Here is a 6,000-nt window from a genome sequence, read left to right on the forward strand (position 1 = left end):
CATGAGTGCAAACATTCTTATTAACATAGTTCAAATTAGAGAAGGAGAATGATCCAGTGGTTAGAGTGTTAACAAGGAACTTGGAAGACCTGGATTCAGTTCTTGCTCTGCCATAGACTCCCTGTGTGACCATAGGCAAATCCTTCAATTTCTCTCTGCTTCAGTGCCCCACCTGTGAAATCGAGATCATGGCACTTCCCTATTCACAGGGATGTTGTGTAGATAAAGACAGGTTTCAGAGTAGCAGCCGTGTTAGTCTGTATTCGCAAAAAGAAAAGGAGTACTTGTGGCACCTTAGAGACTAACCAATTTATTTGAGCATAAGCTTTCGTGAGCTACAGCTCACTTGAAAGCTTATGCTCAAATAAATTGATTAGTCTCTAAGGTGCCACAAGTACTCCTTTTCTTTTTGTGTAGATAAAGACATTGAATTTCAGGATGTGCTCAGATACTATTGGAGTGGGGACCATATAAGTACCTACAATATATTAAGTTTAATAGGAACAGGAGCAGGGCCTTATTATACACGTACACACAGAAAACTTTTATTAACTTTGAAGTTAAAGTAAGTCCATTTCCTGTCACTACAGTCACTAAAAATCAAGGAAACCTGCAGATAGGCCAAAATTCTCCTCCACACCATCAGCCCTTCACATGTCTTTCCATTCACGTATTGTGACACTCAACACAATCGCAATCTCTGCAACAATTTTTTTTTCTTTCAAAAATGGATTTTTTTTTCACTTTTTATTTTGTCTACATACCAAAATACATATGTGGAATATTTCAAACTAGACAATAAAAACAAATTTCCTGTGAAAAATAGTTGGCATTTTTTTAACCAACTCTGTTTTCAGCTGGAAGGAATCAAATAAAAAGGCTTGTGAGTCAGGGTCAGATTTGTAAAAATGGTAAAACCCTTTGCAAAAGTTAGTAAATGTTACTATACATTAATTATCCTCTGAAGGGTTGTTGTGATAACCCTTGGATGCTAAATTCAGTCATGAAGGTGAGAAATACAAGTATTTTAATCGTGTTTTAACGGCATTTCTCAATTGAACCCAATTTATGGAACTACATTCTATCTCACTAGCTATTTTCTCACATGAGAGTAGTTCAAAGTCAAGATTTGAGTACAAACAGACAATTCTGTTTTTTAGGATTGTATTTTATAACGGGCTGTCCTCCTGAGGTGACTAACCCAAACCAGCATAGCCAGAGGAGCAGCATGGATAGTTACTATTGCCAGACACACCCAAAATGGGTGGACAGTTGGTGGGGGGAGACCCATTTTATTTCTATTCTGCTTTTTATAATCACAATGGCTTGTGTTTTTATTAGATGACTCACATGTGTGGCCTTGTGACATAGGCTAAACCTTGATGTAGCCAAAGGAAATTGATGTTTCATACATCCAGGAGTTAGCCTTTCGTTAATTAAAGCTTCACATACTGCTCAATTATCTCCTTTCCATGTAATTCTCATGGATTTTGTGCTTTCTAAACTCAGACTTTTTACGAATATGAATAAATCTAAATGTCAAACTCACCCTCCTCCCCTCAGATAACATCTGAATATGAATGTCAGGACTCGTGCACCTGTTAGTTTCTGTATAAGAGCTTTTTGCCTATCTGGAGGAGTGATTTGACTTCTCTGTATTGCATTAGACCACTGCCATTAACAACAGGGTTGTCATTTTGATGTGATCAATGAGGCAGTAGAAGCTTTGAAGTTGAAAGATAGAACAGACATGGATAAATTGTGCTCTGAGTATGCTGCTATCGCACCATTATTGCTGGCAATTATTTTACCAAGTGACACATCTGATAAAAAGTCATCCACCTTGCTATGAAAAGAAACCTCTGTTCACTGTAGCACGTGGTAGATCTGTCGATTTTAGAGTCTCACAAAAGCTCATTAGTTTTGGCCACAGTGTTCTGTACCAGTCTTGGGCTGTTTTGTGTTGGTCTTTCTAGGCATTATTTAGGTTGGTTTCTCTTTCATTAGATTCCAAGGTGAGAAGGGACCATTGGGATCATTGAGTTGCACCTCTATATGTATAGAACTGAAATGGCTCTTTTGATTTTTGAGGTTTGGCCATTTCACATCTCTCGTCTTTTTTTAGTGGTACCTTTTATGTTATGCTGCCCCGCCCCTGCCATTCTTGGACTGCTTTTAACAATGTTTATTTCTTTGTTGGTCTTAGGAGGTAGGTTTTCCCTAAAGGAGAATGGAAACCTATCTTTTCAGGTATCAATTGCTGACCAGACCAAATCATGAATATGATACACTTAAAACTGGTAAGAAAATGCATTTTAAAACACAATGGTTTTGACTATATTCCTCCTAGAAGTAAGCACAGACTAAGGCCCCTGACTACCCCTGTGTATGAATGGAACCTCATTGACTTCAGTGGGGCTGCATATAAGTGTAGGAGCCATTCCATGTAAAGCAGCTTGTGGGATCAGAGCCTAAATCCCCATATTGGTGTGATTTGGACCCATCTCTCATTCCTTCTTTACTTACTTGTCCTTTCCCTAATTACTTAACAAGGTACAGTATAAGGAAGGCATCCCCCTCCCAAGTTTTAAGAGTGGTGTTATCAGTTCATGCAGAAGAAACGCAGAACCCTAAACTCAGGGTGTGGCAGATAAAATACCCCCAAACAGTTTTCAGTTTTGTGATTATCCTCTCCTTTGTGTTGACCTTGTTTGTTTTGATTGGTGTTACTGGCACTAAGCACTCCTATCGCCTCCCCCCCCCCCCCGCCCCATTTAAATTCTGGCTCTTTAAAATACTTGAATTGAAAGATCCTGAGTAGGGAAAAGTTGAATGTGTGCTTTGTGGTTTACGATGTGTATGCATATAGAAATGCTGTACACACTTCAATTTGACCGCTAACATTGTTAGGGATGTATTTGACAAAATTAATCCACTAACTACAGGATTAATGAATTCTGGGATGCGTGCACATGGGCTTAACTAGAGCCCAAGGACAAAATCCTACACTACTAATGTGGTTAGGCGTCTGAAGTCGATGGGCAAGGATCCATTTGTGATTGTTCATATCAGCACAAATGATACTACATCATGGGATATCTCACAAGGAGTAGATGATTTCAAGGAATTTGGAAGCATGCTGAAGAAGAATGTCCAAGTGATCTTCTCTTTCCCACAAGTGACAGAAGACAGAATGCAGAACATTCTGGAAGTGAACTGCTGGCTGGCTAAGTGGTGGAGGTTACAGGGTTTTGTGGAACATTCCACCTTCTGTGGGGAGAAGGGGCTGTTTAGTTTGGATGGCCTCTACCTCAGCGGAAGTAGGGGCCGCTCTCTTCAGGGATGGGCTGGCTAGAGTAGTCAGGAGGGGGTTAAACTAATAGCAAAAGGGCATGGTAAAAAGAGGGAAGATTTGAGCACTCAGCACAAAATCAAATTTTGTTGAGAACAAAATTTAATAAAGGAACTAAAGGCCACGAAGAGAAGAAATTATTGACTTGCCTGTACACCAATGCTAGGAGCCTGGGTAACATACAAAAGGGGTTAGAATTTGTCATTTATGAGCATAAATTCTATCTAGTTGATATAACTGAAACCCAGTGGGATGATTCGCACAATTACAATGTTAAAATCAATGGTTATAACCTATTTAGCAAGTTTGAGTAGGCAAAAGGGGAGGGGGAGTAGCACTCTGTGTTGAAAATGACTGTTTCCAAGTCACTGATAACTCAGAAGAAAATGACCTTGAATGCTTATGGGTCACTGTTCTAACAAATAAAGTACGGGATGGAGTTTTAGTTGGTGTCTTCTACAGACCACCAAATTACACTAGGAAACAGGATGACCACCTCCTTACACACCTATATATAATGTGTATGAAAAAAACTTTCATGATCATTGGGGACTTTCATTCAAGTGGCATATGCTGGAGGTTTCATGCTGCCAGTACTAAAATATCTTTGGAATTACTAAACATTACAGATGACAATTTCCTAACTCAAAAAGTGTTTCAGCTAACCTGGAGAAATACTTTATTAAACCTTGTCCTAACAGAATGAGAGGGATTGATCACAGAACTAAAAATTAGTGGTAATTTTAGGGACAAGTGATTATGACTTGATCATATTTATACTGTGCAATCAGAATGAAATCCAGACCAGTAAAATATATATATATTACTTGATGCTTTAATAGGGCCAATTTCACAAGGCTGAAAACAATTATGAGACAAATAAGCTGTGAGGAAGAATTTAATCAGAAAAATATGAATGATTACTGGGAATCATTTAAGTACACCTTATTAGATGCCCCCAAAAGCCACAATCCCACAACTGAGGGATAAAGGCATTCTGGTTAAAAAACTGACCTGGTGTAGAGGGGAAATGAAGGCAGCTATAATAAATAAATAAAACAAATGGAAGAACTGAGAAGTTGATATTACTGAATATAAATCAGAAGCTAGGAATTGTAGAAAATTGATAGGGGAAGCAAAGGGACACAAAAAGAAATCTATGGCCAGCGGAGTTAAGGAAACTAAGAAGGAGTTTTTAAAATATATTGGGAACAAAAAGAATCCTTAGGATGGTATTGGTCCATTACCACATGGAAATGGTAAGATTATCAGTAATAACGGAGAAAAGGAAGAAGAATTCAATGAATACTTATATGTGGGGGGAAAACAGATGATATAGTCTCATTATATTGTGATGATAACACTTTCTATTGCACAAGTTTAAGGATATTAACCAGTGACTGCTAACATTAGACATTTTAAAATCAGCAGGTCCAGATAAATTGCACACAAGAGTTTTAAAAGAGCATGCTGAGGAGCTCACTGGACTGTTAATGTAAATTTTCAATAAGTCTTAGAGCACTAGGGAAGTTCTGGAAGAATGCTAATGTGCCAATTTTTATAAAGGGTAAACTGGATGACCCATGTAATTATAGACTTGTCAGCGAAACATTGATCCCTGGCAAGATAACGTAGCAGCTGATGCTGGGCTCAATTCATAAAGGATTAAAGGAGGGTAATATAATTAATGCAAATCAACATGGTTTTATGGAAAATAGATCCTGTCAAACGAACTTGATACTTTTTTTTGGATGAGATTACAAGTTTTGTTGATAAAGGTAATAGTGTTGACATAATATACTTAGACTTTGATAAGGTGTTTGACTTGGTACCGCATGACATTTTGATTTTAAAAAACCCTACAATAATATAAAATTAACTGGCATACACTAAATGGATTAAAAACTGGCTAATTGGCAGGTCTCAAAATGTAAATGGAGAATTGTCATTGAGCGGGTTTGTTTCCAGTCAGGGTCCCACAGGGATCAGTTATTGGCCCTATACTTTCTAACATTTTTATCAATGACCTGGAAGAAAACAAAAGTATTATCGATAATTTTGCAGATGACACAAAAATAAGGGATGTGGTAAATAATGAAGAGGACAGATCACTGATTCAGAGCCATGTGGATAGCTTGGTAAACTGGGCATGGGCAAACAATATATGACTTGATATGGCTACATGTAAATGTATTCATCTAGGAACAAATAATGTAGGCCATAATTACAGGATTGGGGGTGGGGGTGGGGGAGACTCTATCCTAGGAAGCAATGGTCATGATGGATAACCAGCTGAACTTGAGCTCCCAGTGTGACAATTTGGCCAGAAGAGCTAATGTGATCCTTGGATGCATAAACGGGAATCTCAAGTAGGAGCAGAGAGGTTATTTTACCTCTATATTTGGCACTGGTGTGACTGCTGCTGGAATACTATGTCCATTTCACAGTTTACAATTCAAGAATAATGTTGATAAATTGGAGAGGGTTCAGAGAAGAGCCATGAGAATGATTAAAGGACTAGAAAACATGCCTTATTATAATAAACTCAGCAAGTTCAATCTGTTTGTCCTAACAAAGAAAAGGTTAAGGGTGACTTGTTTAGTCTGTAAGTGTCTACATAGGGAACAAATATTTAATAATGGGCTCTT

Source organism: Chelonia mydas, chromosome 7 (genome assembly GCF_015237465.2).
Source record: "Chelonia mydas isolate rCheMyd1 chromosome 7, rCheMyd1.pri.v2, whole genome shotgun sequence".
Lineage (NCBI taxonomy): Eukaryota > Metazoa > Chordata > Testudines > Cheloniidae > Chelonia > Chelonia mydas.